Genomic DNA, 14,203 nt, shown 5'->3' with positions numbered 1-14,203 from the left:
TACTTGGCAGTGTGATATGTGGTTGCATGTTGTACATACTATGTCTTTCTATTAACCATGTTCTTACATCAAACTACTTTTCTTGTGTATTCCTCATCAATCACTTCTGACGATACACCTTCAAGTTGACAGTGTCATATTGGTTGCATCTTGCATGTTATTTCAAACATGTATTGCCTCTAATTTGTTGAAGTGGCACTTATAATGAGACACATCTAACTTGGTAGAGTGATTTTGGTTTGATCTTTCATATGGTGTCTAGATTGCATTGCTTCCAATTTTTTGAAATGCCTTCTGCTTAGTGTTTTTCATACATATTCCATCCTCCTACAATGTGGTTGCCATACATAAAAGTTGTGTTCGTCAGTACCATGCATCAATGAATTTGGAAGTGCGAATTTCATTCCTTTTTCTTGTGAGTTTACTTGACAAGGAAAAATCTGAAAGGACGAAGGCATAGAATGATGGTGGTCCTCTGGAGCAACTGAAACAGATGATCTCTGCAGATTCTCCTGCTACTTGTACTATACTATATCTGTCTATCACACCATGTTCTTACATGAAACTACTCTTCTTGTGTATCCTGCATCAGTCACTTATGATGGGACACCTTTAAGTTGGCAGTGTGATATTGGTTTGCATCTTGAATATGATTTCTAGCATGTATTGCTTCTAGTTTGATGAATGCCACCTATGACGAGACAGTTTTAACTTGGCAGAGTGATATTGATTGCACCTTCCATATGGTGTCTAGTTCGTAGTGCTTCTAATTTGTTGAAGTGCCTTCTGCTTAGTTACCACATCATAGGTGTGAATATGTCAAGCCGTCCATTTTTTCGTACATATTCAATCCTCGTATCATGACTTTGCCTTTCATTAGAGTAGTGTTCATCAGTATCATGCATGAATGAGTTCTGAAGAGCGAATTATATTCCTTTTTCTTGTCTGTATGACCTCACAATGCAAAATCAATAAAGCTAAAGGAAATTGGCAAGGCATTGGATGATGGTGGTCCTTCTGAGCAACTGAAATGGAGGTTCTCTATAGATTCTACTCCGTCATCCTCCCAACAAGATTCGCAAGACAATGCAAGGCTAGACAGTCAACGTAGATGTGTAGATGATGAGAACATCTCCCCTACTCCACCATCACAGGTACTTGCTCTAACTTGGCACTATTATATGTGGTTGCATGTTGCGTGTGATGTCTAGCTTGTATTGCTTCTAACTTTGTTGAATTGCATCTGCTTACTTTACACATAATGCATGTGAATATGACATGTTTTCCTGTTTCTACATCAGACTACTCTTCGTGCATATCCCGCATCAGTCACTTATGATAAGGCACCTTTAAGTCGCCACTATGATATTGGTTGTGTCTTGCATATGATTTCTAGCATGTACTGCTTCTAATTTGTTGAAACGCCATACAGTTTGAACTTTCCAGAGTGATATTGGTTGCATCTTTCATATGGTGTCTAGCTTGCAGTGCTTCTAATTTGTTGAAATGCCTTCTGCTTAGTTACCACATCATAGGTGCGAATATGTCATGCCATCCTGTTTTTCATACATATTCCATCCTCGCACCATGTGTTTGCCTTTCATTCGAGTAGTGTTCGTCAGCATCATGCATGAATGAGTTCTGAAGAGCGTATTTTATTCCTTTTTCTTATCGGTTTGACTTCACAATGCAAAATCATTACAGCTGAAGGAAATTAGTCCAGCAGTGGATGATGGTGGTCCTTCGGAGCAACTCAAACAGGGGGTCTCTACAGATTCTACTCCGCCATCCTCCCAACAAGATACGCAAGACAACACAAGGCTGGACAGTCAATGTAGCTGTGTAGATGATGAGCACATCTCCCCTACTCCACCATCACAGGTGCTTGCTCTAACTTGGCACTATTATATGTGGTTGCATGTTGCGTATGATGTCTAGCTTGTATTGCTTCTAATTTGAATTGCATCTGCTTACTTTACACATAATGCCTGTGAATATGACATGTGTTCCTGTTTCTAGAACATACATGTACATGATGAGCACATCTCCTCTACTCCACCATCACAGGTGCTTGCTCTTACTTGGAACTGTTATATGTGGTTGCGTTTTTCGTATGATGTCTAGTTTGTATTGCTTCTGATTGTGTTGAATTGCATCTGCGTAGCTTACAACTTATACTTGCAACGATCACTTACCCATAAGACACATTTAATTTGGGACTGTGATGTAGGTTGCATCTTGCATTGTCTTCTAGCTTGTACTGCTTCTAATTTCTTGAAATGGCACTTACGACGAGACACTTTTTACCGGATAGAGTGATATTGGTTGCATGTTCATATGGTGCCTAGCTTTCATTTCTTCTAATTTTGTTGAAATGCCTTCCGCTTACTGTTTTTTCATACATATCCCATCCTCCTATCGTATGTGTGAATATGAAATGCAGTCTTTTTTTGTATATATTCCATCCTCCTATCCTACGCTTGCCTTACATCAAAGTAGTGTTCGTCTGTATCATGCATCAACCATTTATGCAGAGCTAATTTTATTCATCTTCTTGTGGTTTTGACTTCATAAGGCAATATCAGAAAATAGGAAGGAAAAGAGTAAGTTAGGGGATGTTGGTGGTCCTCTGCACCGACGCAAACAGAGACTCTCTAGATTTGCCACTGCTACTGCTAATGAAGTTGAAGTCCCAAGTCTACATGATGAGTTCATCTCCCGTACTCCACCATCACAGGTGCTTGCTCTAAGTTGACAGTGTGATAATTGGTTTCATGTTGCATATGTAGTCTATCTTGTATTTCTTCTATTTTGATTAAATTGCACCTGCTGAGTTTCTATGTTATACATGTGCATATGACATGGCTTTCTGTGTCTAGAATACGCTGCATCTATCTATCATACCATGTTCTTACATCCAAGTACTGCTGTTGTGTATCCCGCATCAGTCACTCATGATTGGACCCTTTTAGCATGGCAGTTTGATAGTGGTTGCATCTTGCATTGATTTCTATGTTGTACCGCTTCTAATTTTTTGAATTGCCACTTATGACAAGACACTTTTAACTTGGCAGAGTAATATTGGTTGCATCTTTCATATGGTGTCTAGCTTGCATTACTTCTATTTTCTTGAAAATCCTTCTGCTTAGTTTGCACATCGTAGCTGTGAATATGTCATGCCATCCTGTTTTTCTTACATATTCCATCCTCATACAGTTGTCTTACATCAAAGTATTGCTTGTCTGTAGCATGCATCAATGATTTCTGAAGAGCGATTTTATTCTTTTGTGTTGTGGGTACGGCTTGACATGGCAAAGTCAAAAAAGAGCAAGGAAAATAATATAGTAGGGAGTGTTGTTACTCATCGGGTGAAATGGAAAAGGATCTGCCGTCGAGATTCTGCTGGTACTTATAGTGCAGTATAAGGTCCAAGTCCACCGGCTAAATCTACAAACACAGTATCACCTGCTCCACCAGCTGCAGCATCCACTTCAATTGTACCAGCATCTCAACGAGTTACTCGTTCGTTTGCTCCGGAACTGGCCAGTTCCCAAGTTGCCTTCACACCTAACACTACTTCCGAAGCACTACTGACACAACAAGACTTGGCAAGATCAGATGAACCTCATGAGCATCAACACCAAGACGGTACCTGACCGAGTCAAGTTGCGGTTGCATGCTCCTTTATATGTACTCTCACAGTTTAATGTACACTAACACTTTCCATATTCGTTGTTGAACTAGCACCACGGCGCAAGCGGAAACAGACAATAGGGATAATGCTTGATAGATTAACAAAATCTAAAGGAGGAAGAATGGAGATCCGTTTTGAGGCAGGTTTAAAAAGGCCACGTGATGCTATAGAGTCAGCCAAGTTAGTATCAGAGGTAGCTGTTGCTGTTAGGTGTCATGTACGTATCCTCCCAACGTGGATCCAGTACAGGAATGAGAAAGACAATACCCAGTTTAACATCTTCCTTGACCATTTATCTGTAAGTACTGTTATTCGTCACAATTAGTAATATTGTCTTGCTCTGTCCCATACTTTCTAGCTTCCTCCTAATAAGACTCACATTCTTTTTTCAACAGATGAGGTTAAAGTTGGATCCGAAAGATGATGCAACTAAACAAGCATGCACTCATGTTTTTCAGTCTGTTCTGCGACAGTATCGGTACCACCTTAGAAAATCTCACTTTGAAGGCAAGGCTAACAATAAAATCGCCCAAACATCTCTAGTGGAATATATTATAGATGAAGACTGGACAGCCCTCGTTAAACACTGGTCTGATCCAAAGTATCAGGTAGGCTATATATATTTGATCAAACCACATATTGAACTTATATTTATGTATGTGCCTTACAAGTGTATCTTCTTCTAGGCTAACTGTTTGAAGAACAAAACCAACCGTTCTAAAGTGAAATTCCAATAGACAACAGGATCTCGTAGCTATATTGCACACTGCGAGGCTCTTGTAAATAGCTGCTACTTCCTTCTTCTTTTTGTGCCATATTATCGTATCTATATTGACTTGTTCCAAATAAAGAGGAAAGCCCGTGCAGACCAAAAAGAACCTGAACCGGATGCAGTGCAAATCTTCAAGGATTGCCACACCAGCAAGATGAAGGGCATGAGCACACCAGTTCAAGCCGCTATTGTAAGTCCTTACTCCTCTTGCCTTTGAACTGGTTGGTACTGTGATGTGTTCATTTAACTACTTGGTTTGCAGCCAATGTCAGTTACTCTATTCACTTTTATACACAGCTGTCTTAACGTATCATTTCACCTTACATGGTTTGAAAGAGATGAAGGATATTCTTTTGGTCTTGATCTTTAACCTAGTTGTTATGTTCACGTGCGCACACAATGATAAAATAGCCTGTTTGTTTTATATTTGTTTGCCCATGATATGAATGATGTCATACTATGTTCATCCTACTTTAAACCATGTCTCTTTATCCTTAGATGTCAACGAATGTGAGGAAATAGACAATACAATAGGCATGCTACATGGACATATGTTCCGAAAGTGATTTTATTATGTAGTTGGCACCACAATACATGCTAATGTATTACAGTAGTTCACCAAAATAAGTTATGTATAAATATGTAACCTACTTTGTTTGTTTTTGTCTCATTAGTAACTTATCTGGTACACTAATCTACAAGTTCAAACTTTCAGGAAGCTATGGAACAAATGATTGAACAACCACAACCACCTGAAGGTGACTAGACTACCACAGGCACAATGTCACCTCTTGCTGCAGTGCGTCAGTATCTCTCCACTAATAGTGCAAAAAGCACCTTCTTGAGTAATTCTGGGTAGGTTGTCAAGGTAACCTCGTCCAAATCGCCTACTGAACAAAATCTTCCTACTAGACAGAGTGATATAGCTGTGCTCCAGACACAAGTACAATCCCTAATGGATGTTGTTTCGGAAACAAGAATAGTGGTTGACAAATGTCGTCAAGATATGAATGGTTTTGAAATGAGACTCTGAGACATTCGCTTCATTGTTCAAAAGCAATGGCGAAAAAGGTGAAGATCGTGCTGCTCCATCAGATTCTACAGCCTGAAACATTAGCACTCAGGTCAAATGATCTGTGCTTCTATACACCTGATGGTGCTTTTATCTAGAAGGACTGTAAACTTTATGCCAACAGGCCTTTTGTTGTATGGTTGGAATTTATTTTGTTGTGATACAACATTTATGATGCTGCCATAGGCTGCAGTAATTACGACGCTATTTTTGTACAGTGTAGGTTTATCTTAGTAATGTATTCAGCCGAAAGCTTCGTAGGAGCCCAACATGCCAACATTCATCGGGCCCATTCCAATTGGGCTAAAAACGATTACGGGCCGAAATTGGCAGGTAGCCCACTAAAAATATCTGGGCCTAAATCAGCATAAGCTTTTGTATTTTTCTGGTAGGCCTATGCCCATAGTGGGCCTTTAACAGGCCTAAACATAATTTGGGCCCTCAGTAAAAATAGGCCGTTTACAGGTGTAAATATCTCGAGCCCATAAAAACATGGGCCTTTAATAGACCGAAAGTGAGATTGGGCCCTAATTGTGCCAAATAACCCACTGGTCTTAGCAGGCCGAAATGGTGGCCCATTTACGATGCAGATCTTTGACAGGCCGAAATTCAGACGGGCCGTAAATGTGCCAACCTAATACACGGGCCTTTAACAGTCCGGAACTTCGGTCGGGCTAGATTATCATCATTTTTATATGGGTCGTTAATGGGCCCGATATGACGTTGGGCCACATATGGCCCATGGTTTTCGTCCGGCGTTAACACGCCAAAAATGACAATAGGCCGAAAGTGGCCCAAATCTATAGTGGGCCTCTAACAGGCCGAATGTCAGACATGGCCGAATATGACCCAAATCCTTCATGGTCGTTTATGGGCCGAAAGTTTTGATGGCCTGTAAATGGGCCCAAATGAAGGAGGACCTTTAACAGGCCGGAAATACACCGGACCATAATTCAGCCCAATTACTTAGCGGACTATTAACGGGCCACAAGTGACCATGGGCCGCGGTGATGACAAGTTTAGGACAGGCCATTGACGGGCCGATTTAACAGAGAATGTTGGGCCTTTAGCTGGGCCTGCCCATTATGGTCAGCAAAATCATGCGGGCCTTTAGCTGGGCCAGCCCATTGTGGTCCGCTAAATCTTGTGGGCCTTTAGCTGGGCCGGCCCACTATGGTCTGCAAAATCTTGTGGGCCTTTAGCTAGGCCGGCCCATTATGGTCCGCTAAATCTTGTGGGCCTTTAGCTGGGCTGGCCCATTATGGTCTGCAAAATCTTGTGGGCCTTTAGCTGGGCCGGCCCATTGTCGTCCGCTAAATCTTATGGGCCTTAAGTTGGGCCGGCCCATTTAAACTTTATGGGCCACTTTTGGGCCGGTCCACGTGTCAACATATCATAAGCCCATCTCGACCGTTGGATGAGTGACACATGTGCCAACGCGGAGCTGATGCGTGGATCCGTCAGCCAATGAGAATTTTATACGTGGAAAATCAGCATTGGTCGTGGCTGTTAGCGGGTTATCGGATCCAAAACCGGACCCGATAGTGAAAGATCGAGGATGTCGCCTAGAGGGAGGGTGAATAGGCGCTTTAAAATAATTACGGTTTAGGCTTGAACAAATGCAAGATAATCAAGCACAAAACCTAAAACAACTAGGCTCGCCTATGTGCACCAACAACTTATGCTAAGCAAGATAAGCAACTATGTGATAGCAAGATATATGACAAAGAACAATATGGCTATCACAAAGTAAAATGCATAAGTAAAGGGCTCGGGTAAGAGATAACCGAGGCACGCGGAGACGATGATGTGTCCCGAAGTTCACACCGTTGCGGATGCTAATCTCCGTTTGGAGCGGTGTGGAGGCACAATGCTCCCCAAGAAGCCACTAGGGCCACCGTAATCTCCTCATGCCCTCGCACAATGCAAGATGCCGTGATTCCACTAAGGGACCCTTGAGGGCGGTCACCGAACCCGTACAAATGGCAACCCTTGGGGGCGGTCACCGAACCCGTACACTTTGGCAACCCTTGGGGGCGGTCACCGGAACCCGTCAAAATGCTCGGGGCGATCTCCACAACCTAATTGGAGACCCCGACGCTTGCCCGGAGCTTTACACCACAATGATTGAGCTCCGAACACCACCAACCGTCTAGGGCGCCCAAGCACCCAAGAGGAACAAGATCAAGGGCACCAAGCACCCAAGAGTAATGAGCTTCTCAAACTTCACTTCCATGTATCACCGTGGAGAACTCAAACCGATGCACCAAATGCAATGGCAAGGGCACACGGAGTGCCCAAGTCCTTCTCTCCCAAATCCCACCGAAGCAACTAATGCTAGGGAGGAAAATGAGAGGAAGAACGAAGAAGAGAACACAAAGAACTCCAAGATTTAGATCCAAAGGGTTCCCCTCACATAGAGGAGAAAGTGATTGGTGGAAATGTGGATCTAGATCTCCTCTCTCTTTTCCTCCAAAAACTAGCAAGAATCCATGGACGGATTGAGAGTTAGCAAGCTCGAAGAAGGTCAACAATGGGGGAAGAACACGAGCTTAAAGGATAAGGTTCAATGGGGAAGAAGACCCCCTTTTATAGGTGGGGGAAAACCCAACCGTTATGCTCACAACCCGCACAGAGCGGTACTACCGCTCTTCCTCACGGTACTACCGCTCGTCCTCACGGTACTACCGCTAGGGATCACGGTACTACTGCTTGCGGTACAAAAAATATACTTCCGTACCTACCTCCGCAAGACTTGGGACGAGTTTTTTGGTCCGGAGCGGTACTACCGCTCTAGGAGCCGCGGTAGTACCGCTCTTGAGCGGTAGTAAAAAATTACATCCGCTCCAATTCGCGGTAGTACCACTGCAGCCTTTTCAGAACACCAAAACTGCCACAACTTTTGCAAACGGACTCCGAATTCGATGAAACCAAGTTTGTTGGAAAGCTAGCGACAAGGGCTAACACAATCTTGAAATAAATACCAATAATAAGCAAATGAGAAAAGGCCCAAAAGAAAATGGTGAGAACCCTTCCTTGGAGAAGACCGGTAAAACCTCCAACACCGAAAACATCATAGAAGACGCATGCAAACTCCATTTTCGATGAACTCAATCTTGTCATCAAGATGACCATAAGCTCGAAGACTCACAAAGAGAACCAAACAAGAACCAAGAAACATGATGCAAGGATGCAATGGTTTGAGCTCTCTACTAACGATACGATCAAGCTACCAACTTGAGAGCCCCCCTTGATAGTACGGCAAACGATCCTATAACCCGGTCTCCCAACTACCACCATGAGACCGGTAAAATAGAAAACCTATCAAGGGAAAACCTTTGCCTTGCACATGGTCTACTTGAGCTAGATGATGACGATCTTGACTCCCTCAAGTTGGACCACCTTTCTTGATTGCGTTGGCTCGATGAAGACTAGATGATTGCTCCCCCATAGTCCACTATGGGTGAGCCACTCTTCGGCACATCTTCACAAGTCCATTAACACCACAATGGATGGCAAGATTCAAGCACTTGATCTCTTCATGATGCTCCACTTGAACTTGCACATGGCAATCTTGATGACGATCACCACTTGATGCCATCCTTTCCATGGGTTGTATGATATCTTCCTCTTGACGCAAGCCCATGGACACGTACCTAAACCCACAAAGAACTCTCACATAGACCATGGGTTAGTACACAAAGTGCAATGGACAATGCTTACCATACCATGGGATCACTTGATCCCTCTCGGTACATCTTCTACGCTTTGTGAGTTGATCAACTTGATTCATTCTTGACTTAGTCTTGATCAACCTTGAATCTTTCCAACTCTCTTCATTTGGATGATGTCTTGAAGGTAAACATGAATGATCACACAATCTTCTTCTTCAAGACATGCTTGCAATAAGCTCAACACTCACATGACCAATCTTTGGATAATTCCTTAATAGCACCTTGGTCAACTCATAAACTCCTTGAAACCAACACATGGACTTCAAGAAAAGCCTATGGACAAATCCTTAAAATATAACTCAAGACAACCATTAGTCCATAGAGATTGTCATCAATTACCAAAACCAAACATGGGGGCACCGCATGTTCTTTCAATCTCCCCCATTTTGGTAATTGATGACAATCACTTTCAAGAGAGTTTATATAAGGAATTATGCATCACAATGCAATGCAACAACCAATGATGCAGGAGAATGAGATGCAAATGCTTAGGAACAAAACCAAAGCAAGGAGAAAACTTTGAAACCTTCTCCAGAAAACTCTCTGAAACTTCTCCCCCATTGGCATTGATTGCCAAAATGGGCAAAAAGCTTAGAAGGCTAAAATAAATTGTGGTCCTCTATAAATTGTGTATTTCTCAACAGGAGAGTGGAATGCAATACACATATCCAACTATCAATACTTGGAGGAAGACAAACTGTATTGAGGCCCAAAGATTGCAACAGAGAGATATGCCACAAAGACATAATCAAAGAGAGAAACAAGCAATCAAGCAATCAAAAGATACCAATTGAAGCAAGCTATCAAAAGATACCAATTGAACCAACTAGGCCAAAGATCCTACGAGCCACATGAATAAAGGATATTATGATAAGAGCGGAGCAGTGTTCTAAAGAAACTAGATAAGCTCCCCATGATTTGTGCACAGCAAGAATTCTTGTATTTGGATACAAAGTGCACAAAATAGGATCATAGCTCCCCCAAAATCAATAGAAACTTACAAAAAGTGCAAGTGAGCATATAGGAAACTAAGACTAGTACTTGCAACAAACACAAGGTTGAGCAACAAGTAAGAGAGGTAACTTAAGAGTGGGCTCAACCAAAAAGATGTGTGTGACTCAAGGCAATGCACTTGAGAAGACTAATGTACATAAGAGCATTAAGCATCAATAAAGTCTTCAAAGAATGAGGCACACGGTGCAAGGCCTATCATTCCCACACACAACTAGCGAATGGGTTCACAAGCTTACTAATAAGCATATAGAGAACCTATGCTTGTGACAAACCGCGGTGAAGATAGAAGATGAGAGGCTCATCAAGACGAGGGATACCAAAAAAGATGGCAAAAGCCTCGTAAAGATAAGCAAGAGGAAAATAATCTTCACCACACAAGAGTGCAACAAGATGCAACGATAGAGGACACACACTCAAGGCAAAAGCTTTCACGGAGCCACCAAAGAAATAACATAAGAAAGACAAGGTGGACGTGAAAGAAAGGATATCAACTAGAGATGTAATTTCTCTCAAGTGTATAAGGTTCTATGTAGACGAAATCATGATGATATATATATCTACAAAGAAGGATGTACACCCGAAATAGTTACAACACGAAGGAACAAGATATCCACAAGGAAGTCATAAATATACCAATAAGATATTTGCTTGGAAGCATAGCACTTGGCTTGATATGGTCTTATTGTATATAAATGAATTCCAACCACACGAACATCAAAGACATCACAACTAGCAACAAGAGATCATTGTTGGGATGCTTTGAGAAAGGAAACAAGTAACACAAGAAAGAATGAATAACATGCCATGATACAACCTACACAAGGTTGATGCAAGAAATGTGTGCATGAAGTAGATGATGATACTTGTTACCGAGATACCATTGGAAGGATATAGTAGATACCAATTGAAGGTAGATAGTAGTTCATTGATCATCCTAGCTTGACTCCAATATGCACATGGTGAAAACACCTTACTTGTGAGTGAGACGAGCATCCAATGCATCTCCAAATGTTCCTAGAAGAACAACACAAACTAAACGGTACCCAAACTCATCAGGACCAAATAGTTAGAAACACCAATACATAGGACAAACTACACATAAATATGTGCATATAGATATGAAAATGAATTTCATGCACATCTCATCCAATTTGAGACTTGGTGGAGTTTCCCCTATATATTGGGTCAAAGAAAGAAAACATGCCAAAGGAACTACATGAAGTTAAAATGCATGCTCAAGACTTTCAAGAATCGATACCAAAAGAAAAAGAAATGCCAAGTGAAAAGGATACCAAATGGATAAATCATCACTTGGAAGATATCATTAAAGATACATCAAGAAATGAGATATCCATTGATACACACTAAATTAAAGATGTCAAACTCCCAAAGAGAGGATGGTTCCAAACAAACCAAGCTCTCAACAAAGTTTCATGATGGCACAAGGTACCAAAGGAAAACGGCTTGCCTTCCACCAACACACACACTTGATAAGGATCACAAGAAGAGTGTTCTAAAGAAAATAGGATAGCTCCCCCACGATTTGTGCACTATAGAAAATTTGCTTTTGAATACAAAATGCACAAGGTGGATCACCACTTTCACTATATCTAGAAAACACTAGACAAGAACAAGAAATTAACAAGATCCACAAGTGGTATGGAAGATAACGGGAGTTGACACAAACCTTGGCAAGAGAAAAGGCAAATAAAAACAAAAGCCAATGTAAAGATGATCAATAAATTCTACCACACATAAGTGACTACCAATTGTCAAAAGACAAGAAGTATTTGGAAATAATTCCCGGTGGTAGATAACAAGGATATCCAACATCATCTTCACAACACACACAAGCAAATTGCAACTTGTAGAACTAACATGCCCCCTAGGAACAAGATAATCTACAATATCAATTCTAGGTGACAATATCTCAGATGTACACATTTTCTAGGCTTGTAATATGCACTTAGCATATTACTCCCCCATAATGTGATACCAATAAGAACTTAACAAGAGGCAATAAGAGGAACAAACAAGAGATAATTAATGGACTATTTAGAATTTGAATTTCTCATGAGAGATATACCACCAAGCGACTAGATAATCTTGTAATATCAATACTAGATGGTATTCCTCATGTACACACATTTATAGGATTGTGAGGTGCACAAAGCACATCACTCCCCCAAAATGGGATGTTCCATTAATCTCTCACATGAGCCAACTAGGATACAAACAAGAAGCAAAAAGGCTCAATGCACAACGCACATGTACATGATGTGCAAACCAACACACACATACTTGATTGCTCAAGATAAGCAAGTTGGAAGCACAACATATACAAACACATGCAAGGAACAAAACCAAAACATGCAAGGGGGCAAGTAACTTTCAAGGTATACAATTTAAGTACAAGTTACCGCAAGGAGGCTCATTGGATATAAGATAGAAACTTGATAATCCAATTGACTTGGCTTGAGACAAAGAGAATGATGAAGTCCCCTTAATTCTTCATAATGTAGCCAAGTCTCCAATGCCCTCCAACAACACCTATTGATCAAGTTTGAGCTAGTTGGTCCCCAACCAAGTTGGGTCCTAAGAGGTTAGTCACAATAGGCTTGGCTACCCAAATGGTTCTTTGCTTCAAACCACTTTGAGTACCAACAAACTTGGCAACCACATTGCCAAAATTATCCTTCCCAAGAGAATAGACATCATCAATAATAATTGGGTTGGATAAGTTACCACTAGTGCATGAAGAAGCGAGGTGACCTTTCTCACGACATAGGTAGCAACATCTACTCTTCTCTTTCTTCTCACTTGATTTCTCAACTTGAGAAGCATTAGCTTGAGTCTTCTTGGGAAGAGGCCTTTCTTCAACTTGAAGTTGAGCATGAGAATGCACTTGTAGCCGCTTTCCTTGTTGCTTGTCACTAAAGGTCTTCTTCTTCAATGGGCAAGATCTAACATGATGCCCTTCAATTTTGCACTTGAAGCAAATAATCTTGGCCGAACTCTTGACTTTTTTTTGGCCCTTCTTGTTGATGCTCTTGGACTTCTTCTTCTTATTGGAGTTGAATACAAGTCCACCTTTGTCATTGGGGGATTTTTGCACACTCAAGATATTGTTGAGTGTGGCCTTCCCTTCATGACACTTTTCCAAGTCTTTCTTCAAAGAAGTGACTTGGGCCTTGAGCTCTTTGATTTCCTCTACATGGTTAGTCTCAACACAAGTACTAGAGGAAGTATAAGCTTCGTTGTTAGAGCAACAAGGCAAGGAAAGCAATTCATCACAAGATGTACCAACATTGTGAGTAGATGAATTACAAGGACTATCATATGGCAATATAGCACTTTGACTAGATGTAGTGCTAGTATCCACATGAGGCTCACTAGATGTTACCTTAGCAAGCATGGCCTCATGAGCTATATTTAGCACATTATGGGATACTAGAAGATCATCATGAGAGTTTGAGAGCTTTTCATGGCTTTCTTCCAATTTCCCATATTTGCTAGACAGCAACTCAAGTTGAGCCCATAGCTCAACATTCTCCTTCAATATGGATGCTTCACAAGAGATAGAGTTAGTAGCACAAGCATCATCATTAGCAACAAGAGGAGAAGACAACTTGGCAAGCTCTTTTGAATATGAAGCTTTAAGTTGAGCATGAGACTCGGTGAGTTTGATGAGCTCACTCTTAATGACCCTTGAGCCATTTTCGAGGTGCTCAAAGTCCTCAAGGAGTTTAGCATGCGCAACTTCAAGCTCCTCATTTTTAGTTTCAAAATCATTGGCCACCTCAAGAGCTCTATCACGAGATTCCCTCACTCTAGATAGTTCTAGAGTAAAAGTCTCCTCAAGAGATTCGGAGGTGGTTTGTTCATGTTCAAGAGCTTGAGATAGCTCCGCGATCTCA

Source organism: Triticum dicoccoides, chromosome 5B, assembly GCF_002162155.2.
Source record: "Triticum dicoccoides isolate Atlit2015 ecotype Zavitan chromosome 5B, WEW_v2.0, whole genome shotgun sequence".
Lineage (NCBI taxonomy): Eukaryota > Viridiplantae > Streptophyta > Magnoliopsida > Poales > Poaceae > Triticum > Triticum dicoccoides.
Note: the sequence above shows the minus strand (reverse complement) of the source record.